The sequence below is a fragment of the Macrobrachium rosenbergii genome, chromosome 21 (assembly GCF_040412425.1).
Source record: "Macrobrachium rosenbergii isolate ZJJX-2024 chromosome 21, ASM4041242v1, whole genome shotgun sequence".
Taxonomy (NCBI): domain Eukaryota; kingdom Metazoa; phylum Arthropoda; class Malacostraca; order Decapoda; family Palaemonidae; genus Macrobrachium; species Macrobrachium rosenbergii.
In genome coordinates this window covers 26,979,980-26,995,643 of record NC_089761.1, presented here as the reverse complement: position 1 = coordinate 26,995,643, position 15,664 = coordinate 26,979,980, and positions in this window count along the sequence as shown.

Here is a 15,664-nt window from a genome sequence, read left to right as displayed (position 1 = left end):
AGACATAGTGAGCATTCTCCATCAACAGGCTATCTCTCTCTCTCTCTCTCTCTCTCTCTCTCTCTCCTCTCTCTCTCTCCTGTAAGTTACGTTAGTATATATACAACAGACATAGTGAGCATTCTCCATCAATAGGCTATCTCTCTCTCTCTCTCTCTCTCTCTCTCTCTCTAGTATATAACAGACAGCATGAGCCTTCCCTATCAACAGGCTCTCTCTCTCTCTCTCTCTCTCTCTCTCTCTCTCTCTCTCTCTTCTGCAAGTTACGTTAGTATACAGCGGACGAAATGCGCCATCCCCATCAACAGGATCTCTCTCTCTCTCTCTCTCTCTCTCTCTCTCTCTCTCCTGCAAGTTACGTTAGTATACAAGAGACAGCATGAGTCTTCCCCATCAACAGGCCATTAGCAACGTTATGCCTCAAAATCCCCTTTCCAACCCGGCCACTCTCACGTCAAGAAAAAGGAGAAGAAAGTAAACGCTAAACCCTTCAAATTCTTCCACGATCCGGTGGACGATCCAGACCCCATACTGCGATCCTTTCGTTCAGCTTCAACGGACGGTAACAAATTGAAAATCAATGCAAATCCGTTAATTGACGAGAAACGTGCAAGAAACCTGTCTCCCGTACTCGCATACAAAGTGCCCGAGAGCGGCAGGTTGTGGGCGTGCAGAGTACGTACTTTACCTAAACCATCAGAGAAAGAGATAAAAATAAAAAATAAAATCGATTGGAATTCACCTAAATCGCTATCGACATCTTCACGTCCGCTAGTTTTTTTTTTTTCGCATGCGCTCTGACGTACTGACAATGAGAGACGGGTCTTTGGTTTTAATGTGTTATTTTTCGTGTATGTCTGTCACTTAGTCCTTCATGTATTCTCTAATGTATTTCTTTGTTTAATTTCAAGCCAATTCCCTCCTTCGTAAATATATTTCCATGGGAGAAAACAAATCTACAGTTATGTTCGGGTACATATATTTAAAATTAATCTCTACAGAGAGGTTTCGGGAATTGAAAAGGGAATCGAACGGATTCCCGGAAGCTCTTGCAGAGATTTATTTTTAAATATATGTATCCATACATACCTGTGCATTTGTTTCTCCATTCAAGACTCATGCTACTAAGAGTATTTTTTAATCCTTATAATTCCACTATTACCTCGAAAAATGTTCGTTTTCTTAAACATTAGTTTGTTCGTGAAGCTCATGATTTTTTCATAAGGATATTTATTTCCATTGTTATCGCAAAAATCAGCGCCGTTATTATTATTACTTGAACGAATTTCAGCTAATTTCCTTCATAGGAATACTTATTGTCACTGTTATCGTAAATATGTCAAGGAAATGGTTTTCTTTAATTATGTTTGTTTCCATTCTAATCTAAAAATCGTTGCTGTATTATTTTTACTTAAAAGAATTTCAGCTAATTTCGTTCGTAAGAATATTTATTGCCACTGTTATCGTGAATAAGTTAACTAAATGGTTTTCTTTAATTATATTTATTTCCATTGTTATCGTAAAAATCAGTGCTGTTACTATTTTAAGTTTAACGAATTTCATCTAAGAATAAAAAAAATACTACGAATTGACAAACAGATGTAAAGTAGTTTTCCTAAATTTGTCAGGCTCTCGCATTGCCCCAGTTACCATGAGTAAGCATTGTCAAGTTAATAGTTTTATTTAAGTATATTCTTTAAGTATATTCATTTCCACTGTAATCGTGAAAATCAATGTTGTTAATATTTTAATTTTAAAGAAAATCACCAAGAATAAAAAAGGGATCTTTCCTAGGTAATGACACCCAGCAAACTTCGGGAGTCGTTATCTAGGACTAATATTTCTTTGGGGTCATTATCTTTATGATATTTACAGTGTTTTGTTCATGTTTATACGGTCATCCCCAACGGGTTTGTACTAAACGCGCCGCAAAAGTGGATACATACCGGGTTAAAACCCTTGGGGGTCACTAGCTAGGAAAGATAAAAAAAAAAAAAGATACGAATTGACAAACAGGCTCAATGTAGTTGTCAAATTTTCTAGTTCTCGCATTACCACAGCTGCCGTGAATAAGCCTTGTCAAGTTAATAGCTTTATTTAAGTATATTTAATTCATTCGTACGTAAAAACCATTGCTGTTTTTACTTAAACGAACTCCAGCAAGACTAGAATAGCTACGAACTGACAAACAGGCGCAATGTAGTTGTCATAACTCCTCTGGCCCTCTCAGACATCTCTCATATTCTGCTCTACGGCTTCTCGTCTCCTCTCGACAATGTCCTGAACTCTCATCATATAGTCATTGTACTCCGTTCCCTCTTTCGTTCCGCGGAGAGACAAATAAGAGACGCGGCGACCGATCAGAAAGCGGAAGAAGAAGAAGAAGAAGAAGAAGAAAGCCAGGAACGAACCGGGTCCTCGATTTCTTTATGACGGCGCGAGAAGAAGAAGAAGAGGAAGAAGAAGAGGCGCGAGCGTCTCGAGTTCAAAAGAGCGTCGTCAAGAACTTCGAGTAGGTCTCAATGGCAGCCGATCAACGGTCCTTCTGCAGGAGAAGCCGGAAGGGAAGACGCTCCTCGCAGGCACTTCAGGATAAATTATGCCCTCCTCCTCCTCCTCTCCTCCTCCTCCTCCTCCTCCTCCTTCCTCCTCCTCCGTCTGCCCGCATCGGCGGCAGCGGCGGCGGCGGTGCCCCTTGGCAACCGGTGTGCATTGGTTCGACGGCATACAATAACTCCCTATTTAAGAGGCAATCGTCAGAGGCGTTTGTATATAGAACCCCCGAGAGTTGTGTGTCTCGGAGGCAGATGAGAGAGAGAGAGAGAGAGAGAGAGAGAGAGAGAGAGAGAGAGGTGGGGGTGGGAGTGAGGGTGGGGGGGAGCCCAAAATCAATTTATCTTGTTTGAAAACTGCATGCAGTCTTGCTTTCGTCTTATTGAGTCTCATGATTGAAGAAAGCAAACGCGTCTCGAGTTTATGAAAAAGTGTGTGTGTGTTTGTTGTCCGCGCTCGAACGTACGAGATCTTTCGTCTTATTGTTCTGCATCTGAAAAAATAGAAAGTTTGCCTTCTTCTCCTTTCACTCGCTTTCTTTTCTTGAGAAAGGGAATGATGTTTCAGATGACAGTTTCTAAAATGTCTCTGATTTTTTGTGAGATTCTGACTGATTTTAATAATTTGGCGTTACAGCTGTTAAGGTCATAAGGTCATTGGCGCAGAATGAGAAAAAGACTGGACATGAGAATAAAAATAACAACAACAGCAATAATAATAATAATAATAATAACAACATCCTCCTGTTATATGTACAGTATATATATATATATATATATATATATATATATATATATATATATATATGTATATATTGTATATATAATATATACATATATATATATATATATATATATATATATATATATATATATATATATATATATATACTATAACAACAAGAATGAGAAAAAGACTGGATATGAGATTAAAAACAATAATAATAATAATAATAATAATAATAATAATAATAATAATATCCTCATGTAATATATATACAGTATATATATATATATATATATATATATATATATATATATATATATATATATATATATATATATTATATATATATTACATATATATATATATATATATATATATATATATATATATATATATATATATATATATATATGACCACAGTCATGCAAATCTTTATAAGGCATTCCTCCAAACTGAAGATTTATATTATGTAAACACGTAGCATTCCTGAAGACCACCACCGGCACCACCACCAAGTCGCGCATGCGCATTCCATCAGACACAGAGCATAAACCATGAGAAAGGATGCTTACGGTGACTTACACGTAAAACAAAATGACTGCTGAATTATTCATAATTGCTTTAATAAAACATAAAAACATTTGGGAGTGAGAGGAAAATACAGAGAGAATGATAAATAGGCGTTAATTCAGGCCCACCCGTGAGAGCGGTGTCTACATTACGTTCGTTGTAACTCGGATATATATTTTCTTTGAGTCGAGGACGACCTCCCATGAAGGCGGTTGGGAAAGCTCTGAAATTGTTTGTTTTTCTGTCGTGGATTCTGAACGACGTTGGGGGATTGTCCTCAGAGAGGAATTACCAGTCCGTATCATATCATCAGTAATAATAATAATAATAATAATAATAATAATAATAATAATAATAATAATAATAATAATAATAATAATAAACTGATTGTAATAATAATAATATAATAATAATGAAGTAACACATTGTAATAATAATAATAATAATAATAATAATAATAATAATAATAATAATAATAATAATAATAAAATCTACTCGTTGTAATAATAATAATAATAAAGTAAACTCACTGTATTAATAATATAATGATAAAGTAAACACATTGTAATAATAATAATAATAATAATAATAATAATAATAATAATAATAATAATAATAAAATAATAATAATAATAATAATAGAGTAAACACACTGTAATATATTTCTTAAAAGAAAACCCCTAATTTTTTTTTACGTCATACCCTCGAGATTATATTTCAACGGTTAAACCTTCAAAGATATCAAGATTTGGCTGTAACTTTGATATGACAAACTACAACAAAAGTTTTAAGATCTGACCTAATCTGAGCAGTAGCGTGAGAAACAGCACCTAATTTTTCTTTGGGAATCTTATGAAACTGCAAATACTGAGAAACATTATTCTCGAAGCTAATTTTGGTCCGAGGACTTTTCTTAGTTTAAATAGACAGTGAGAGAAAATGTTCACAAAATGCTAGATTATAATGAATGTTAATAGCAACGAATCTTTTATCAGTTTCTGTTTAAGTTTTTCTATCTCGATTTTATATGAAACTTATTTTCTGTCTATTATTAATGACCTGTAGCATATTAAGAAACTACAAGACGGGTATAGTGCCAATATAAACGCAAAGAAATTTTAATCATTTATATAAACATTATTTTACATTACCGAAGTAAAAATTCGTCCTGAACAATTATGTATACAAATGTACAATATTATTTTCCATTACCGAAGTAAAAATTCGTCTTGAACAACTATCCACACAAATGTACAAATTCGTCTTGAACAATTATCCACACAAATGTAAAATATTATTTTCCATCACCGAAGTAAAAATTCGTCCTAAACAATTATCCACAAAAATGTACAATATTGTTTCCCATTACCGAAGTAAAAATTCGTCTTGAACAATTATCCACACAAATGTACAATATTATTTTCCATTACCGAAGTAAAAATTCGTACAGAACAATTATCCACACAAATGTACAAATTCGTCTTGAACAACTATCCACACAAATGTACAATATTATTTTCCATTACCGAAGTGAAAATTCGTCCTGAACAATTACCTACACAAATGGACAAATTACTTTCCTTGACCGAAGTGAAAATTCGCACAGAACAATCATCCACTCGAAAGTATAATTCAGTTTCATTAATAGAAAATAAGTTGGCCCGCCACTGCATTTGCGAGAAAAAGAAGTGAAATTAATTTGAAAAACGCAATGACTATCTTCCACCAACTATATCTGATCAACTGCTCTCATCTGGCAACCACTCCTGCCCTTAATATTTTCGGGAATGTCCAGCAGCATTATTTCATGCTGAATTGAAAACCCAACTCCTTTATGTTTTTGGGTATTCACGGTATATCAAGCTTAGCAGTTACAAATCGATCGGTTTTTATATATCTATTTATTCGTAGACACATTCTTTGTCTCCTGCCATTCTCGTCTTTCAATACATTCTTTGTTACTTAAGATTCTTTCCCACAAAATGATTTCTTTACGAGCTGCGTTGTTGTCCTCAGTCTTTAGGTACTTGTTGTATAAAAAGGCACCAAATTCTTTCCCCGACACGGAATATGCAGAATTGGAATAATAGCTAACAAAAGCAAAGATAAACTGCTCTGTAATTTCACCTTGCTCTTCTCCGGAAAGGTTTCCTTCTGCCTAATTAGTATACAGCGACATCCTTGGAGTTCGTCTATATATTTCTCAATTCTTTATATCTTAGAGTTTGTATTTTTTTTTTTTTTTTTGTCAACAGAAGGAAGATGGTTCATTCGACTTGGCCAACTTCTTTTTTAGCCAAATCGCTTTAATGCCAACTTAATTTTCATTTATGGAAGGACTCGTCCAATAGCCTTTTCAGCCGGGACGCTTTTATGCCAACTTATTTTTCATTTTTGGAAGTGAGTATTTAATTTTTTTTTCTTTTCCAAGAAAATGACGACGGTTCATTCGAGTCGTCCGATAGCCTTTTTAAGCCGAAACGCTTTTATGACAACTTATTTATCGTTTTTGGAAGTACGAATTAGTTTTTTTTTTTTTTTTTAAGAGAATGTCGACGATTCATTCGACTCGCCCAATAGCCTTTTTCAGCCGAAAAGCTTTTATGACAACTTATTTATCATTTTTGGAAGTACGTATTAGTTTTTTTTTTTTTTAAGAGAATGACGACGGTTCATTCGACTCGTCCAATAGCCTTTTCCAGCCGAAGCGCTTTTATGCCAACTTACACGTCCCAGCTTTTGTTCTGATTTGACAGGGCAGATGGCTTGCAGAAGATACGAGCCTAAAATGAATACGAACGACGACCTGAAATCGACGAGAGAGAGAGAGAGAGAGAGAGAGAGAGAGAGAGAGAGAGGTCACTTCAGGCCCAGATGAACCGGCCTTCAAAACCTCTCAGTAACACATTACTGTTGTGTGTATCGAAAACCATGAAACAATTTGTCATCTTAAATCATCAAGATGAGGAGAGGTTTAACTCTGATGTTGCATATTATCACGCCATTTTTCCTTCTAAGAATGCAAGGACGATGTTGTCGTTTCACCTGTTTCCTATTTGCGGGGGTCTCCAGGTAAGAGGGTTTCTTAGGGTAGTAATCGAGATATGGAAATACTGGAGGTATTATCAGGGATAAGCATTATCTTTTATATCAGAGGGGTTTATATATATATATATATATATATATATATATATATATATATATATATATATATATATATATATATATATATATATATTATATATATATGTGTGTGTGTATGTGTGTTTGTGTATGTGTTTATGTTTATGCGTATATGCGCATGCATTTACAATAACGAAGCTAATAAACATAAGAACATCATATTAATATAATGACATATATGCGAAATATATACATAAATATTCGTGCATATATACTGTATATATATATATATTTTTTTGTGACCTGTGCGTAGCATACATAAGTATCTATAATAGATATCTTCCAGTCGATCAGATAAAAGGGCATAACGATGTAACCCCCACCCCGAACACACATTCCTCATTCTCCACCTGAGTTCTTAGCGTTCTCCGTTACCTTGTGCCCACCTTATCGGCCTCATTTAGCTAAATGGGCTGCTAACTCCCGGCGAAACCTGTGCATGAGAGAGAGAGAGAGAGAGAGAGAGAGAGAGAGAGAGAGAGAGAGAGAGAGAGAGTCTTTGCAATCTAGGGAGGACTGGAGCAAAGAAGAAGAGAGATGGAAAATGAAGAAAGCGTCTTTGCAGTCTAGGAGAGATTGAGAGAGTGTGTGTGTATCTTTGCAGTCTACGGGGGTGGGGATTGGAGTAAGGAGAGAGAGAGAGAGAGAGAGAGAGAGAGAGAGAGAGAGAGAGAGAGAGAGAGAGAGAGAGCACAAAGAAAATGTCCTTGCAATATCTAGGGGAGATTGTAGTAAAGAGAGAGAGAGAGAGAGAGAGAGAGAGAGACTTTGAAGAAAGTGTTTTTGCAATATAGGGGAGACTGGAGTAAGGAGAGAGAGAGAGAGAGAGAGAGAGAGAGACAGAGAGAGAGAGACAGAGAGAGAGAGAGACTTTGAAGAAACTGTCTTTGCAATCTATAGGGGGAGACTGGCGTAAGGAAATAGTCTTTGCAGCCTAGGGGTTAATGAGATGGGGGTGGGGAAAGCATGGGGTGGGCACTGGGAGCTGGGAGGGGGAGGGGAGGGTAAGTCAAGCAAGAGAGCACTCAGGTCTCCCCCCCGAAGATGTTTATCAGAAATTTATGGCCCCCACCCTTCGATTTGTTTGATGGTATCAGCGCACTCATTGCTGGCATCGCTGCACAGCTGTTCAATAAATTTATGAGAACTTACCAAATACATTTCCCCCCAAAACTCCCCCCCCCTAACACCCCCCCACCACAAGACATTACCTCGAGGTGTGCAGCTCTTATCTTGTTCCTCCTTCTATAATGGGGGATGGTTTATGCCTATCTTCATTGGCTTTAAAAGTCCAATTCTTATCACGGGGCTGCATATAATATGCCAGATTTACGGCATTTTGTCCGGGCATAAATTCCCTCAGACTCAACCCCCCTGTTTTTTTTGGGGGGGGGGAGGGGGGAAGTTGATGGGGTGAGGGTGCAGGGGTGGAGGGGGGGAATTTCTAATCATACACTCAAAGCGATTTGGATCGGAGATTTTGTCTTATTAATTAGATGGCGGAAGGAGGAAGAGAGAGAGAGAGAGAGAGAGAGAGAGAGAAGGAAACCAAATAATTATAAATTGTCAATTATTACTGACTTACTTTTGCAATTATATATATATATATATATATATATATATATATATATATATATATATATATATATATATATACATACATATATTTTACATATATATATATATATATATATACACATATATTTATATATACATATACATATATCTAATTTCACTGGATGGATTTTGGTCTTGAAAGCAAAAATATTGTTACTCAGATATAGAAATATATTACGATTACAAATAGCTGATAACAGAAAAGAAATAATTTTATCAATTTCAATATTAAAACTTAACTAAAAGACAGGCATCTTAATGGGTGCTAATTTTGGTTCTAACATTGCCAATTTACGTTTACGATTTATTGAACGAAAATGTTGCAAGAATTAATTATATTGACGATGCATTCAAGATTTAACGACGTGTTTAGATTTATTGATGATGAATAAGTAGCACCAAGTGGACTGTCAAATATATATATATATATATATATATATATATATATATATATATATATATATATATATATATATATATATATATATATATATATATATATATATATATGTATATATCTATATAGTTTACGGTTTATTTTACCGAAGCGAAAATCTCTACATCTGAGCAAGATCTTACATAATATGACCTTGATAAATAAGATATTTCCTAACGTAAAGAAGTCCTTAACGCTACCAAATCTTTTGGGAGCCGTGGTCCTCACGTTCCCAGGGTCTATGAATTCTATGTGGCCGTAGAACTTCCTTAAGTGTTTTCCCCTTCCAATTCTTGCAGCTTGTTATCTATTAATTCATTGGAATTTATTTTGCGAGTTTGGTTTTTTTTTTTTTTGTAGAAAGGGAGGTAAGATTTAATAATGTGTAAATTCAAGCACTATTTTTGTTAAGTTATTCAGTGGGAGTTTTATCATAGAATTGACACGTGCTTACATTATATATACTGTATATACATACATACATACATACATATATATATATATATATATATATATATATATATATATATATATATATATATATATATATATATATATATATATATATATATATATATACATACAGTGTACACGAAAGCAAGTATTTCTTAATGCAACAGAACATGAGAACACAAAAACCTCACTGTTACGAAGTACATTCAAACAACGACCACCTTTTACATAAATGTCTGGCAATAACATCTCCTCAGCATTCCCTCGCAGTGAATAATATTAAAAAAAAAAAAAAACACATACACAAAAGAAAACCGAATTTCCCTCAGATCTCTAAATCGGACTAATACCCCCAAATCATCCCTCCGAACGGTTCGCGAACGGCGATCCCGACCGATACTTAGGCCGCTAATCACGCCGGGACCATCAGGTAACGAGGCACCGATCGCCTCCCAGGTAACAATTTGATCCCTAAAGAACCTGCCGAGAAAATCTGTCCAATCAAAAACCCCCTAATTACTAGATAAGAACTCGCATTAGCCAATCGTATCGTTTCTTTTTTTTTCTAAATCGAGAGAAAGAAATTAGAGAAATTTGGATAACTGGCCACATTAAGCAAGGATTTCCAGTCGCGTGGATCGTTATCGTTTGACAGATACGAGGGGGAATAAGTACGTACTTACAATCGTAGATTTTTCTCTCTCTTGTTTTTTGCATCATTAGATAATCGTTCAATAATATGCACCGGCTTCTGTTAATATTCTGGAATTATATTTAAGGAATCTTCTTTTTTCGTGGTAGGACAAGTCTGCAGTTGCGGGAATTGCAAATGGATGCATTTACCTACAGTAGCATTAAATAGATTTAGGGCTTTTCCTTCTCTCTCTCTCTCTCTCTCTCTCTCTCTCTCTCTCTCTCTCTCTCTCTCTCTTGCTCTGTATTAGGCAGTCGTATAAGTATTCATTTTCTTAAATTTAACAAGTTTCTAGTTACAAAAAATACAGGTGAATATTCTTACCAAATTGAGTAAAAAAACCATCTCTCTGTCTATCTACCTATCTAATCTATTTGTCTATCTATTTATCTATCTATCTGTTATTATTATTATTATTATTATTATTATTATTATTATTATTATTATTATTATTATTATTATTATTACCTGAATAAAACGTAAAAATAATTGCAATATGAGATGGTCGAGACAGCAAGTCTCTCTCTCTCTCTCTCTCTCTCTCTCTCTCTCTCTCTCTCTCTCTCTCTCTCTCTCTTTCTGGTGTCTTTCCAATTGGAAATCATCTTGCTGAAGCAAAACGTAAATACAGGAAGCCAAATATTCGTTTGCCTACATTGTTTTGTATTTCGTTAATAAGATGTTCAGTCAACGTGCTTTTCCAGAGCAAGAATTTGTCCTGGCATAATGTCAAATTGATAAAAAACGATAGAACATTATTTTTCAACTTATATTTCATATAAAGGCACAAAAACCTTAACAAGCCAGGTCTTAGTTATCTGATACCGTAATACTGTATTTTGAACCCCAAAGAAGATTACAGTAGCACCAATATAAAACATCTTTCCGAGGAATATAAAACTACAGGATAATAACCCTTCCAGGAATGATAAAAAAAGAATGATAAATTGTACGAAAAAGGTGCATGTGGTCCCTTCATTATGACAGTGATAAAGGCAAACCCGGTATCTGCAACTATCATTCATTATATACGATCATTTTCTCGTTAACATTTCTTGCTTCGGTTCCAAAGGTACAGTGATGCTTTATACTACAGATCAGCAGTATAATGACTCTGCTAATAGCCATGTATTCTTGTGAAATCATTGGATCTACGATACAAATAGGTACAAATTTATTTCATTGCCTGTAATCTGGTGCGAATTGGGGGGCTTCTCTCCTCTCTCTCTCTCTCTCTCTCTCTCTCTCTCTCTCTCTCTCTCTCTCTCTCTCTCTGAGACATACAACGAATAGTTTCAAATTATAATCTTCTCAAAAGAATATAAAGGCAAATTCTTGTTGTAACCCCCGCCCTCAACCCCCAACCTCTCTCTCTCTCTCTCTCTCTCTCTCTCTCTCTCTCTCTCTCTCTCTCTCTCTCTCATCTTTTGGGGACATACAACAAATCGTATTTAGTTATAATCCCTTCAAGAAAATATAAAGTCAAATTCTTGTTATAATCTCTCTCTCTCTCTCTCTCTCTCTCTCTCTCTCTCTCTCTCTCTCTCTCTCTCTCTTTCTCTCTCTCTCTCATCTTGTGGGGACATACAACGAATCGTATCAAATAATAATATCCTCAAGAAAATAAATAAGTAAATTCTTATTACGACCTCTCTCTCTCTTTCTCTCTCTCTCTCTCTCTCTCTCTCTCTCTCTCTCTCTCTCTCCAAATTATAAGGACATACAACGAATCGTATTTAGTTACAATTGCCTCGAGAAATATAAAGTCAAATTCTTGTTATAATCTCTCTCTCTCTCTCTCTCTCTCTCTCTCTCTCTCTCTCTCCTCTCTCTCTCTCTCAGCCTATAGGGACATACAACGAATCGTATTTAGTTATAATCCCCTCAAGAAACTATAGAGTCAAATTCTTGTTATATTATCTTCTCTCTCTCTCTCTCTCTCTCTCTCTCTCTCTCTCTCTCTCTCTCTCTCTCTCTCTCTCTCTCTCATCTTGTGGGGACATAACGATTCGTATTTAGTTACAATCCCCTCAAGAAATATAAAGTCAAATTCTTGTTATAATCTCTCTCTCTCTCTCTCTCTCTCTCTCTCTCTCTCTCTCTCTCTCTCTCACACACACTACCACCCACCCCGCACCCCCCCACACACACACACAAGTTGTCGGGGGCGAAACAACGAACCATATCAAGTTATAGCCGCCATTCAAGAAAAATATAACGCGAGCATTGGTATTATAACATGCGCCATCATATCCTAAATAACATGTATTAATGAGAGGTACTGTGTTCCTCCATTATGCATGGCTGGGCCGGCAATATCATTAAGCAGTCATGGTATTCACCATCATTAATTAAGGCCCATTATGTCCGGCATTCATTATCCCCCCCTCCCCGCCCCCCGCAACATAATGCTGTATCCCATGATATTGGACGCTATATCAGGAGTCTCAATAATGTCCTATCTATTGGAATTATCATTCCTTTTTTTTGAAAGTCTTATGGTTTTCCGTAATTTTTCGCCTTGCGTTAGATGCGCATAAGGGCGAAAATTGACAATGGTCATGGTGGTTTGTTGTGATAATACTCGATTTATTAATTCTTGATGCCCCATTATTTTGCGTAATTAAAATGCACAAATTAATCAAAATTAAAGAAAAGATATTATGTTAGCTGAACACGAAGGTGAAAATTGACGTTGGTATTTTAATCCTTGATGCATCTTTATTGTGTACTATTAAAATGACCAAATTAATAAAAATTCAAGAAAAAATAATGATATTCTTCCTCTCTATTCCTTAATGAACTTCTGTCTCGCGCTAGAATTGAGGCAGAAAAACAAAGAAAAAAAATTGAAAATGAAGGGGGTTGTTTGAATTGAGCACAAATAAAAAAAAAAATCTTATTTACTATCGGTATATTAATTTTTCTTCGCTCATCCCTGCGATTAAAATAAAAAGCAAATACAGAGATAAAATTGTTTTTAAAATCCAATGTAATAGTGAATTCTTTGTCGAATAAAATGTAATTGATCTTCCTTGGTATTTTTTTTATTTTCATCCATTTTTCGTTAGGTTTTGTAACTTGAGTAAAAAACGGATTGAAAATTAAAAGTATTAATGGTATAATAACTTTTTTTTTTATTTTTCAACTTTCTTTTTTAATCATTTAATCTGTGTTATTTCGAGTTACTTAATTAGCCACGACATTTGATATATCTGAAGTCAATTAAAACGTACATCTCTCTCTCTCTCCCTCTCTCTCTCTCTCTCTCTCTCTCTCTCTCTCTTCTCTGCCCTGCAAACAAGGGAGAATCACTTGACTACGATATTAAGACTGGGTACTCTGTTACTTTGAAAACCAATTATTATTATCATTATTAATTATTATTAGTATTATTCACTAGATCACAAAACCAAAATCTTATCTCATACGTCTCATAAGGCCATCTTCAGTAATCGAGTAATTTAATTCTATGTTTTATACTTTTTTTTTTTTATATTGAAAGGGATGGAAATACAGTTTCCTACACAAAGTCAAAAGTTAATATCTTTTGGGGAGGCGAGAGCTCCAATTCTGGCCTATGGATGTTCGTCAAAGGGAAATCATTTGTCTCACAAATCTAAAGTCAAATGGCCTGGAAATATGTATGTATGCATATGTATAAATAAAGATAAAATCCACGAAGGAAACGGAAACACTGGAGTGCTGCGAGGCCTACAGTGTTTCCTTTTCCTTCGTGGATTTTATCTTTATTTATACATTCATCATGTTCCATATTTTCGTGATTCAGTTATACATGTATACTCGTATGTATGTATGTATGTATGTATGTATGTATGTATGTATGTATATATATATGTATATATATACATACATATATTCATATATGAATATATACATATCTATATTTATACATGTATATATACTGATATGTATATGTATATATATACACATATATTCCCGTTATTAATAAGGGCAAATGCGGATCACCCCACACATTGCAAAGGTAAAATTGATGGGAGACGATCTTCTTTGGTCTTCGCGTCACGGGTGAACCCGGATATGGAATATAAGGGGCGACTGCTGAGGAGGTTCTTGCAAGCAAAAAGTAAATAAATCCTTCAGTTTTCTGGCGAGATTTTAACCTAATTTTAGGAGATCGAAAGTTTTCATCAGTATGTGAGTAAGATCCTCTTCACTGTCTATCTATCTATCTATCTATCTATCTATCTATATATATATATATATATATATATATATATATATATATATATATATATATATATATATTTACATATGTATGTATATATACAGTAACGTGTGAATATATTATTATTATTATTATTATTGTTATTATTATTATTATGTGTATGTATTATTATTATTATTATATGACGTACATAGAGAAGTTTATACATTACATTCACATGCCCGGCGCCTTTCTCTGACATTCGGTCAGACAAACACGTCTCCATTACACATCACTTTAAGCCCGAATTTGCATCCAAACATTCAAGTGATCACTTGAATCCGTTCGTAACGAAGAAGGTAAAGTGAGGAGACCCAGTAGCTAAAATAAAATAAAATGGATTGGGGGTCGATCTGAATGCGGCCCGAGTACACATCGTTTAAAGAGAATGACATTGAAAAATCACTTGCAGTTTAAGAAATGCAGAGAGCGGTGCCGGATATGTATGAGGCGAGAGAGAGAGAGAGAGAGAGAGAGAGAGAGAGAGAGAGAGAGAGAGAGAGAGAGACTTCTCTGCTGATGTCTGGGAGTAAAATCTCGTACTCAATATGTTCAAGCGAGAGAGAGAGAGAGAGAGAGAGAGAGAGAGAGAGAGAGAGAGAGACTTCTCTTCTGCTGTCAAGGAGTAAAATCTCGCAATGAATATGTTCAAGGTTATATTCCTAATAGGATATTAGGAAATAAAGACGACAAGGGGAGAGAGAGAGAGAGAGAGAGAGAGAGAGAGAGAGAGAGAGAGAGAGAGAGAGAGAGAGAGACTTCTCCCTCTGCTGTCAGAGTAAAATCTCACACTGAATATCTTCAAACTTGTATTCAAAAGGATATAATGAAATAAAGAAGACAAGGGGGGAGAGAGAGAGAGAGAGAGAGAGAGAGAGAGAGAGAGAGAGAGAGAGGGAGAGAGAGAGAGAGACTGACTTCTCTGCTCTCACGGAGTAAAATCTCGCACTCAATATCTTCAAGCTTGTATTCCGAAAAGGATATTACGAAATAAAGAAGGCAAGGAGAGAGAGAGAGAGAGAGAGAGAGAGAGAGAGATAGAGAAAGATGGAGAGGGGGGGGGGAGGGTGTATGTGTTGCAAGGCTGCAAAAACATTGTAGATGTTGGAGCCCCTAAGTGTCGACGGGACCAACGAGAAGAAACATGACAAGTCCGAACGCAAGTTGCGACTATCAATGGCCG